The following is a 12,784-nucleotide window of genomic DNA, read 5'->3' as shown; positions in this document are numbered from 1 at the left end:
TGCTAGTAACGAGATTGAACAAGGTATAGGGATGCTTACGATCGAATCTCGGGAAAGTGTCATACCTGTAGACAAAGGGAATTGCATACGGGATTGATTGAATCCTCGACATCGTCGTTCATCCGATGAGATCATCGTGGAACATGTGGGAGCCAACATGGGTATCCACTTCCCGCTGTTGGTTATTGACCGGAGAGGTGTCTCGGTCATGTCTGCTTGTTTCCCGACCCGTAGGGTCTCCACACTTTAGGTTCGGTGACACTAGAGTTGTTATGGGAATCGTATATGTGGTTACTGAAGGTTGTTCGGAGTCCCGTATGTGATCCCGAACATCACGAGGAATTTCGGAATGGTTCAGAGGTAAATATTTATATATGGGAAGTCCTATTTTGGCCACCGAAAAATGTTCGGGATTTTTCGGTATTGTACCGGGAAGGTTCTAGAAGGTTCCGGAGTAGGGCCCACCTGCATGGGGGGGACCCACATGAACGTGGGTAGTTGGGGAAAGGACCCACACCCCCGGTCAAGGCGCACCAAGATCACCCCTTAGAAGGAAAAATATCATATCCCGAAGGGTTAAGATCAAGATCCCTAAAAGGGGGGATAACAATCGGTGGGGAAGGGAAAGGATGGGATTTCTTTCCTCCCACCTTTACCAATGCCCTAATGGACTTGGAGGGCAAGAAACCAGCCCCTCCACCCCTATATATAGTGGGGAGGTGCATGGGAGCCATACACCTGATTTGATCACCTATGGCGCAACCCTTCCTCTCCTCTTCTTCTCCTTTGCGATTCTTGGCGAAGCCCTGCCGGAAAACCACATAGCTCCACCGCCACCATGTCGTTGTTCTACCGGAGTTCTCCCTGAACTTCTCCTCCCTCCTTGATGGATCAAGAAGGAGGTGATGTCCCCGGGCTGTAGGTGTGTTGAACGCGGAGACACCGTATGTTCAGTGTTCGGATCGGATCTTCCGCGATTTGAATTGCCGTTAGTACAACTCCATTAACCGCTTTCTAGTAACGCTTCCGCTTAGAGATCTTCAAAGGTATGAAGATGCTCTACCCCTGTTCTCGTTGCTGGTTTTTCCTAGATAGATCCCTGTGTGACGTAGGATTTTTTTTGAAATTACTACATTCCCCAACAGTGGCATCCGAGACAGGTTCTATGCGTAGATTTTATGCACGAGTAGAACACAAAAGTTTTGGGCGCAAATTTGTCAATTGCTTGCCTTACTAGTCTTATCTTGATTCGGCAGCATCGTGGTATGAAGCGGCCCGGACCGACTTTACACGTACTCTTACGTGAGACTGGTTCCACCAACCGACATGCACTTGTTGCATAAGGTGGTTAGCGGGTGTCTGTCTCTCCCACTTTAGTTGAACCAGATTCGATGAAGAGGGTCCTTATGAAGGGTAAATAGCACTGGCATATCAACGTTGTGGCTGTCACGTAGGTAAGAAGCGTTCTTGCTAGATACCCTAACCAGCCACGTAAAACTTGCAACAACAATTAGAGGACGTCTAACTTGTTTTTGCGGGGTATGCTATGTGATGTGATATGGACAAAAGGATGTGATGTTACATATGTGATGTATGAGATTGATCATGTTCTTATAATAGGATTCACGACTTGCATGACGATGACTATGACAACCGGCAGGAGCCATAGGAGTTGTCTTAATTTATTATATGAGATGCAACGCCATGTGATTACTTTACTTTATTGCTAAACGTTAGCTATAGTAGTAGAAGTAATAGTTGGCGTGACAACTTCACGGAGACACAATGATGGAGACCATGATGATGGATATCATGGTGTCATGCCGGTGACAATGATGATCATGGTGCCCTGAAGATGGAGATCAAAGGAGCAAGATGATATTGGCCATATCGTGCCACTATATGATTGTATGTGATGTTTATCATATTTTTCATCTTATTGCTTAGAATGTCGGTAGCAAAGATAAGATGATCCCTTATTAAAATTTCAAGATATGTATTCCCCTAAGTGTGCATCGTTACAAAGGATCGTTGTCTCGAAGCACCACGTGATGATCAGGTGTGATAGATTCTAATGTTCGCATAAAACGGGTGTAAGCCAGTTGACACACGCAAAACACTTAGGTTGACTCGACGAGCCTAGCATGTACAGACATGGCCTCGAATATGGGAGACCGAAAGGTCGAACATGAGTTGTATGGATGATACGATCAATATGGAGATGCTCACCATTAATGACTAGTCCATCTCACGTGATGAACGGACACGGGCTAGTCGACGTGGATCATGTAACACTTGGATGACTAGAGGGATGTCGATCTGAGTGGGAGTTCATTAAATAATTTGATTAGATGAACTTAATTATCATGAACATAGTCAAAAGGTCTTTGCAAATTATGTTATAACTTGCGCAATAGCTCTACGGGTTTTTGATATGTTCCAAGAGAAAACTTAGTTGAAAGACAGAAGTAGCAATTATGCAGACTAGGTCCATTAACTGAGGATTGTCCTCATTTCTGAGCAGAAGGCTTATGTCCTTAATGCACCGCTCGATGTCCTGAACCCCAAGCGTGGTCTATGGATGTTGCGAACATTCGACATACACGTTTTTTATAACTACATGATAGTTTAATGCATATTGCTTAAACGGCTTAGAATTGAGGCTCTAAAGACGTTTCGAACGTCGCGGGACATACATGATGTTCCAAGAGATGAAATTGGGATTTCATGCTCGTGCCCTTGTGTAGTGGTATGAGAGCTCCCACAAGACTCTTTGTCTACAAAGTAAAGGAGAAAAGCTCAACCATTGAGCATGTGCTTAGATTGTCTGAGTGCTACAATCACTTGAATCGAGTGGGAGTTAATCTTCCAGATGAGATAGTGATGGTTCTCCAAAGTCACTACCACCAAGCTACTAGAGCTTCGTGATGAACTATAACATATCAGGGATAGATATGATTACCCTTGAGCTATTCGCGATGTTTGACACCACGAAAGTTGAAATAAAAAAAGAGAATCAATTATTGATGGTTAGTAAAACACTAGTTTCAAGAAGGGCAAGGGCAAGAAGGGATAATTCATGAAACGACAAACTAGTTGCTGCTCTAGTGAGGAGACCCAAGATTGAACCCAAACCCGATACTAAGTGCTTCTGTAATAAGAGGAACATTCACTGAAGAGGAACTACCCTAGATACATGGTAGATGAGAAGGCTGGCAAAGTCAACAAAAGTATATTGGATATACATAATACTGATGTGTACTTTACTAGTACTCCTAGTAGCACCAGGGTATTATATGCCGGTTCAGTTGATAAGTGTTAGTAACTCGAAATAAAAGTTGCGGAAAAATGGAGACTAGCTAAAGACGAGGTGACGATGTGTGTTGGAAGTGTTTCCAAGGTTGATGTGATCAAACATCGCACACTCCCTCTACCATCAGGATTAGTGTTAAACCTAAATAATTGTTATTTGGTGTTTGCGTTGAGCATATACATGATTGGATTATGTTTATTGCAATACAATTATTCGTTTACAAAGAATAATGGTTATTCTGGTTATTTAAATAATACCTTCGATGGTCTTGCACCTAAAATGAATGGTTTACTGAATATCGGTCGTAGTGATTCACATGTTCATAATATTGTTGCCAAAAGATACAAAGTAGTAATGATAGTACCACTTACTAGTGGCACTGCCGCTTGAGTCATATTGGTGCAATACGCATTTAGAAGCTCCATACTCATGGATCTTTGGACTCACTCTTTTTTGAATCGTTTAAGACATGCATACCATGCCTATTGGTGTAAACGCATCAAGAAGCTCCATGATGATGGATCTTTGGACTCACTCATTTTTGAAAAGTTTGAGACATGTGAACTATGCTTATTGGTATAAACGCATGAAGAAACTCCATTCATATGGATCGTTTGGACTCACTTGATTTTGAATCACTTGAGACATCAAATCATACCACATGGGCAAGATGACTGAAGACCTCGTTTTCCAGTGAGATGGAACAAGAAAGTAACTTGTGGGAAGTAATACATTTGGACGTGTGCAGTCCAGTGACTACTGAGACACGCAGTGGATATCATTATGTTCTTACTTCACAAATGAGTTTAGAAGATACTGGTATATTTACTCGATGAAACACAAGTCTGAGTTATTGGAAGGTTTCAGAGTCGAGTTGAAGATCATCGTGACAAGAGGATAATATGCCTACGATGTGATCGTGGAGGTAAACATATATATCTGAGTTACGAGTTTGGTCAACATTTAAGACAATGTGAAAATCGTTTCACGTGAAAAATTGTTTCATAACTCATGCCACCTGGAACACCATAGTCTGATGGTGTGTCCGCATGTCATAGTCGTGCCCTATTAGATATGGTGCATACTATGATATCTCTTATCAAATTACCAATATCGTTTATGGGTTAGGCATTAGAGACAACCGCATTCACTTTAAATAGGGCACCACGTAACTCCGTTGAGATGACACCGTATGAACTATGGTTTGGAGAAACCTAAGCCGTCGTTTCTTAAAAGGTTTAGGGATGCGATGCTTATGTGAAAAAGTTTCATCCTGATAAGCTCGAACCCAAAGCGAAAAAATGCGTCTTCATAGGACACCCAAAACAGTTGGGTATAGCTCCTATCTCAGATCCGGAAGCAAAGTGTTTGTATCTAGAAACGGGCCCTTTCTCAAGGAAAAGTTTCACTCGAAAGAATTGAGTGGGAGGATGGTGGAAACTTGATGAGGTTATTGAACCATCACTTCAACCCGTGTGTAACAGGGCGCAAGAAGTTGTTCCTGTGGCGCCTACACTAATTGAGGTGGAATCTAATGATAGTGATCATGAAACTTCGGATCAAGTTACTACAAACCTCGTAGGTCGACAAGGTCACGTACTGCTGCTAGAGAGTGGTACTGTGACCCTGTCTTAGAGGTCATGTTGTTGTACAACAATGAACCTATGATATATGGAGAAGCGATGGTGGGCCCGGATTCCGACAAATGGCTGGAGGCCATGAAATCCGAGAGATGATCCATGTATGAAAACAAAGTGTGGACTTTGGAAGAACTACTTGATGGTCGGAAGACTATTAAATACTGATGGATCTTTAAATGGAAGACATACGATAATGGTGAAAAGTCACTATTAAGTAAGCTCGACTTGTCGCAAAGATGTTTCCGACAAAGTTCAAAAGGTTAACTACGATGAGACTTTCTCCTCATAGCAATGCTGAAAGTCTATTGGAATTATGTTAGCAGTTGCTGCATCGTTTATGAAATCTTGCAGATAGGTTGTCAAAACATTGTTTCCTCGACGGTTTCCTTGAGGAAAGGTTGTATGTGATACAACGAGAAGGTTTTGTGGATCCTAAGGATGCTAACAAGTATGCAAAGCTCGAGCGATCCTTCTAAGGACTGGAGCAAGCATCTCGGAGTTGGAATATATGCTTTGATAAGATGATCAAAGCTTTTGGGTTTATACAAAGTTTATGAGAAACTTGTATTTCCAAAGAAGTGAGTGGGAGCACTATAGAATTTCCAATGAGTATATGTGGTGGACATACTGTTGATCGGACATAATGTAGAATTTCTGGAAAGCATAAAGGATTGTTTGGAAGGAGTTTTTCAAAGGAAAACCTGGTTAAGCTACTTGAACATTGAGCATCAATATCTATGGAGATAGATCAGAGTGCTTAATTGAACTTTCAACGAAATGCATGCCCTGACAAGTTTTGAAGGAGTTCAGAATAGATCGGCAAACTAGGAGTTCTTGGCTGTGTTGTAAGGTGTGAATTTGAGTAAGGCTCAAAGCCCGACTATGGCAGAAGAAATAGAAAGGACGAAGGTCACCCCCTATGCCTTAGCCATAGGCTCTAAACTATGCTACGTTGTGTACTTCACCTAATTTGTGCCTTGCCATGAGTCAGTCAAGGGGTACAAGAGTGATCCAGGAATAGATCACTGGACAGCGGTCAAAGTTTTCCTTAGTAACTAGTGGACAAAGGAATTTTTCTCGATTATGGAGTTGATGAAAGAGTTCATTGTAAAGGATTACGTCGATGCAACCTTTGACACCAATCCGGATGAATCTAAGTAGTAAACCGAATTTGTATAATGGGGGAGTCATTTGGAATGGTTCTAAATGGCGCGTGGTAGCCACATCTATAGGATGAAATAGAGATTTGTAAAGCACACACGGATCTGATTGGTTCATACCCGTTGACTAAGACCTCTCTCAGAAGCAAGACATGATCAATCCCCAGAATTTTATGGGTGTTAGATTCATTACAATCACATAGTAATGTGAACTAGATTATTGACTCTAGTGGAAGTGGGAGACTGTTGGAAATATGCCCTAGAGGCAATAATAAAATGGTTATTATTATATTTCCTTGTTCATGATAATTTTATATTGTTCATGCTATAATAGTATTAACCGGAAACCGTAATACATGTGTGAATACATAGTACACAACATGTCCCTAGTGAGCCTCTAGTTGGTTAGCTCGTTGATCAATAGATGGCCATGGTTTCCTGATCATGGACATTGGATGTCATTGATAACGGGATCACATCATTAGGAAAATGATGTGATGGAAAAGACCCAATCCTAAGCATAGCACTAGATCGTGTTGTTTGTGTGCTGAAGCTTTTTCTAATGTCAAGTATCATTTCCTTAAACCATGAAATTGTGTAACTCCCACATACCGTAGGAGTGCTTTCGGTGTATCAAACGTCACAACATAACTGGGTGATTATAAAGGTGCACTACGGGTATCTCCGAAATTGTTTGTTGGGTTGGTACGAATCGACACCGGGATTTGTCGCTCCGTGTGACAGAGCGGTATCTCTGGGCCCACTGGGTAATGCATCATCATAATGAGCTCAATGTGACTAAGGAGTTGGCCACGTGATGATGTGTTATGGAACGAGTAAATATACTTTCCAGTAACGAGATTGAACAAGGTATAGGGATACCCACGATAGAATCTTGGGCAAGTGTCATACCGGTAGACAAAGGGAATTGCATACGGGATTGACTGAATCCCCGACATCGTGGTTCATCCGATGAGATCATCGTGGAACATGTGGGAGCCAACATGGGTATCCAGACCCCGCTGTTGGTTATTGAGCAGAGAGGTGTCTCAGTCATGTCTGCATGTTTCCCGAACCCGTAGGGTCCACACACTTAAGGTTCAGTGACGCTAGAGTTGTTACCGGAATCATATATGTGGTTACCGAAGGTTGTTCGGAGTCCTGGATGAGATCCCGGATGTCACGAGGAGTTCCGGAATGGTCCGGAGGTAAATATTTATATATGGCAAGTCCTATTTTGGCACCGGAAAATGTTCGGGATTTTTCGGTATTGTACTGGGAAGGTTCTAGAAGGTTCCGGAGTGGGGCCCACCTGCATGGGGGGACCCACATGAACGTGGGTAGTTGGGGAATGGCCCCACACCCCTTTTCAAGGCGCACCAAGATCACCCCTTATAAGGAATAAGATCATATCCCGAAGGGTTAAGATCAAGATCCCTAATTTGATCACCTATGGAGCAGCCCTACCTCTCCTCTTCGCCTCCTCCGCGGTGCTTGGCGAAGCCGTGACGAAAAACCACATAGCTCCACCGCCACCACGTTGTCGTGCTGCTAGAGTTGTCCCTCAACTTCTCCTCCCTCCTTGCTGGATCAAGAAGGAGGAGACGTCCCCGGGCTGTAGGTGTGTTGAACGCGGAGCACCGTATGTTCGGTGTTCAGATTGGATCTTTCGCGATTCGAATCGCCGCGAGTACGACTCCGTCAACCGCGTTCTAGAAACTCTTCCACTTAGCGATGTTCAAAGGTATGAAGATGCTCTACCCCTTTGCTCGTTGCTGGTATATCCTAGATAGATCCTTGTGTGACATAGGATTTTTTTTTAAATTACTACGTTCCCCAACAATATCGTAGGCTTGAGCATTAAGTTGCAACATCTTCAGTTCATCAGCTGTCGCATCATGATCTGGTTCATGCCCATCTCCAAACAAGTTACCTTGCACACCAACATGAATAACAACCCAAACATGAGGATTGAAGCCAAGTATATGCATTTTCATTTTATGCTCCCAACTAGCAAAATTAGTGCCATCGAAGTAAGGACCTCTACGATGATAATTTCCCTCACTAGATGTCGTACTCTCCTAGGTTCCTGAACCAATGAAATGGAGACCAAAGCTCTGATACCACTTGTAGGATCGAAAGTATGTCTAGAGGGGGGGGTGATTAGACTACTTTACGAGATATTTTTTTCCTTTTCCCAATTTTACTTGAGAAGCAGTACGACAGTTATAACAAGTCAAATACACCCTACACTTGTAGTTCTAATAGTATAGAAGTGGAAAGTAAACAAGCAAGTGTAAATAGAGGAGCAAGGTAGGGAGATCAAATGCATGAGGTTGACACGGAGTTTTTGGCATGGTTTCGATAGGTGGTGCTATCGTACGTCCATGTTAGTGGAGACTTCAACCCATGGAGGGTAACGGCTGCAAGAGTCCATGGAGGGATCCTCCCACGAAGGCTCCACAAAGAAGCGGCCTTGTCTATCCCACCAGGCCTTCCGTCCACGGAGGACTAGCCTTACTCACGGTATATCTTCACGAAGTAGGTGATCTCCTTGCCCTTACAAACATCTTGGTTCAACTCCACAACACGAAGTACGAGGCTCCCAAGGGACACCTAACCAATCTAGGAGGCACCACCCTCCAAAAGGTAATATATGGGGTAGATCAATGAAGTCCTTGATCTTGTGCTTATAAAGACACTCTCCTCAACACAAATCACTCTCTCACAGAATATGCATGGGTAGGAGAGGTTGATTTGGTGGAAAGCAGTTTGGGGAGGCTAGAGATCAAGTTTCAAATGATTGGATTGGAATATCTTGGTCTCAACACATGAGTAGGTGGTTCTCTCTCAAAAAATGGATCTGGAAATGAATTGTGTGTTCTAAGTGCTTCTTCCATGAATGTGAGGTGGGTGAAGGTGTATATATAGGCAGCAACCAAAATCCAAGAGTTACACACAAAAGAGCAAACTCGGTGACACCGAAGTTGGAAACTCGGTGGTACCGACTAGCACTAAAGGTGTGACGTTTTAAATCTCGGGGAGACCGATATATACAACTCGGTGGCACCGAAAAGGTGACTAACGGTTGGATGGCCAAACTCGATGGCACCGATACTCAAACATGGAAATCCCGATTTTGTGTATCTTGGCAACAGAATGTTGGTCACCCAAAGTCGATAGCACCGATGCAGTTTCGGTTGCACCGATTTGGTGGGAATCGCTAGGGTTCTGCCTGAGGTTCAAACTCGGTGGGTACGATGTGGAAATGTTGGTGACACCAAATTTGTGAATGTGGAACTTGACAGAGTGGATATGTGGGAAAAATTACTGATTGTTTTGGTGGCTAACTTTGAGCATTTGAGCAATCAGTTCATTTTACTACCTCACCCCCGTTTAATAGTATAGGCTTTCCTATAGACTCAAAAAGTGATTTCTCACAAATATAAAATGAAGAGTCTTCTAGCTTGAAGCTTGAGCCAATATTATTCCTTTCTTGCATCAAGGGGCATCACCACAAAACCTTAAGCTATAGCATCCTTTGAACTTTTCTGAAATATACTTGGAAAACACATTAGTCCAATGATGCATATGTTATGATCAATTGTCAAAACCACCCTAGGGAGCAATTGTGCTTTCATCTGGAACGGCAATGGTCGCTCCAGTCTGTCGGAATTCATTACGAGTTCGCCACCGACCTTCACCGAGACAACCGAGCCTTCGGATGCCGACGACTGGATCCGCACCGTCGAGGACCTCCTTGCACTAGTCAACTGCAATGAGGACAGTGAGAAGGTTCTATATGCCTCTCACTATCTCAGAGGTACCGCCAAATCTTGGTGGGACGTATTCGAGGTCATGTAAGGCGAGCATGTTGTCACCTGGGCTGAATTTAAGGAAGGAATCCGTACTGCCCAAATTCCCTCTAGGATGATGGCTATCAAGAAGCGAGAGTTTCGTGCGCAGAAGCAAGGAAGTGGCTTAGTTAAGGAGTATGTGCAGAAGTTCAACCTCTTGTCGAGGTATGCACTTGATGATGTCAGCACTTAGGCCGCCAAGATAGAACGCTTCATGGAAGTGCTTTAGCAGTTGCTGCAATTCCAACTTGTTGTGTGTGAGTGCCTAACCTTCTCGATCTGGTGAATAAGGCCCTCATGCTTGAATATAAGAGCCGTGCTATGGAAGACACATGTAAGTGTAAGCTGATTCACATTAGTGGTTCTAGCAACCAAAAGACTCGCCCTGATAACTAGCCTCGACAAGGCCAAGCTATCATACTTAGCACCCAAGGACTCCTGCACCTCGACCGAGCTACCAGCCTCAGCCGTATGCCAACTCCAAGCCGGCATACAACCTCCCAGCAATAACAATGGCGGCAAGACCAACCACTTTGGACAGGTCACCTGCTTTGGATGTGGTCAACCCGAACACATCTCGAAGCAGTGCCCCAACAAGAAGCCCGATGCACCTCATCGCAATGCGCCAAATCAAGGACAAGGTCGTGGTGCACCAACCAGGAACCAAGCTCCCTACAAACCTCCCTACAACGGAAAGGGTCGTGTGGATCATGTCACCGCAGAGGAAGCCCAGGAGGACCCGGATTCCATATTGGGTACGTTTGTTGTCAACCCAACTCGAGCAACAATACTTTTTGATTGTGGTACTTCGCATTCTTTTGTCACCATGTAGAGTGGCTTGAAGCCTATATTATTGAATGGTCATATTTTGATACAAACCACAGGTGCAGTAATTAGGACCAATATAGGATGTAGAGGAGTTGGGATCAACATCAACGGGGTAGACTTCACAACAGATCTCATTGTCCTTAAGTCGCGAGGCTTGGACGTAATCCTTGGTATGGATTACTTAGCCAAGAACCAAAGCATGTTGGACTGTGCCAAGAGGACTATTACTATGTTCAGCGACCAAGGAGTTGAGGTCAAGTATGTTTCCACACCCCCCTCCACTCAAGACCGTCAGGTTAATTGCCTTTGGGGAACTGAGTTGGACCAACTGCGAGTGGTATGTGAGTGCCTGGATGTCTTTGCTGACGAACTACCTGGGATGCCTCCCGACCGAGACATCGAGTTCATGATTGAACTAATGCCCGGATCAAGGCCCATCTATAAGAAGCCCTATAGAATAGGGTCGGAGGAATTGGCAGAGTTGAAGAAACAAATGGTCGAGCAACTCAGGAAAGGATTTATTCGCCCTAGTGCCTCTCCTTGGGGATCACCTATTCTATTCGTGTCCAAAAAGGATGGAACTATCACACTCTGTGTTGACTACCATTCCCTCAAGAAAGTCACGATAAGGAACAAGGATCCACTCTCCAAGACTGAAGACATGTTCAATCAGTTGAATGGTGCCAAAGTACTCTCCAAGATCGACCTCAGGTTTGGGTACTACCAACTAAAGATCCGACCGAAAGATATTTCGAAGACAACATTTGTAACCAGATACGGACTGTACGAGTGCAGGGTCATGTTTTTTGGATTAACCAATGCCCCAGCGTACTTCATGTACCTCATGAACAAAGTCTTCATGGAGTATCTGGACAAGTTTTTCATCGTCTTCATCGATGATATGCTCATCTTCTCCAAGTCTGAAGAAGAGCATGAGGAGAGCTTGAGGATGGTGTTAGAAAATCTTTGAAGGCACCAACTTTATGCCAAGTTCAGCAAATGCAAATTTTTGCTACATGAAGTTGGATTCTTGGGTCATTGTCGATCACCTGATCAAGGTGGTCCACTTCATTCCTGTCAACACCTCCTACGATGGACACAAGTTAGCCAGTCTCTATACCAAGTGTTTCAATAGTGTACAGGGAGTTACAAAGGAGATCGTGTCTGACCGAGGCACGCAATTCACCTCAAGATTCTCAAAGAAGTTTCAAGAAGCCATGGGAACCAAGCTCTCCTTCAGTACTGCCTTTCACCTTCAAACCGACGGACAGACGGAACGAGCAAATCAGATACTCAAAGATATGCTCCGCGCTTGTGTTTTGGCATATGGAGCCAAATGGGAGGACTGTTTTCCCTTCGCCGAGTTCTCCTACAACAATGGTTATCAGTCCAGCCTTCAGATGGCACCATCTGAGGTATTGTATGGACACAAGTGTCACACTCCCCTAAACTGGTCCGAGACCAGAGAAGGACTGATCTTTGGGTCGGACATCCTCCGTGAAGCCGAAGAGCAAGTCCAACTTGTCAAGGAACGTCTGGAAACCGCCAAGTCACGACAGAAGAGCTACGCCTACTCGCACCGTCGTGAAGTAGAACTCAACACTGGAGACTACGTATACCTCCGTGTCACGCCTCGCAAGGGAACGAAGCATTTCCACGTCAAGGGGAAGCTCGCACCAAGATATATTGGCCCCTTCAAGATCACCGCAAGGCGGGGAGAAGTTGCTTACCAGCTGGAGCTACCTTCCGATCTTTCGGGTGTGCACAATGTTTTCCACGTCTCACAACCTCGAAAGTGCCTCCAAATTCCCAACCGTCAGAACCTCTACAAGGATATCGATCATCACGCCATTGACCTTCAGCCAGACATCACTAATCGCAAGAGACCGATCCGCATTCTAGATGAAGCCGAGTGTCACAACCGAAACTTCGCCATCAAGTACTTCAAGGTCCAGTGGTGCAACCACACCAAAGCAGAAGCAACAT

This window comes from Hordeum vulgare, chromosome 3H (genome assembly GCF_904849725.1).
Source record: "Hordeum vulgare subsp. vulgare chromosome 3H, MorexV3_pseudomolecules_assembly, whole genome shotgun sequence".
NCBI lineage: Eukaryota > Viridiplantae > Streptophyta > Magnoliopsida > Poales > Poaceae > Hordeum > Hordeum vulgare.
This window is presented reverse-complemented; position numbering follows the sequence as displayed.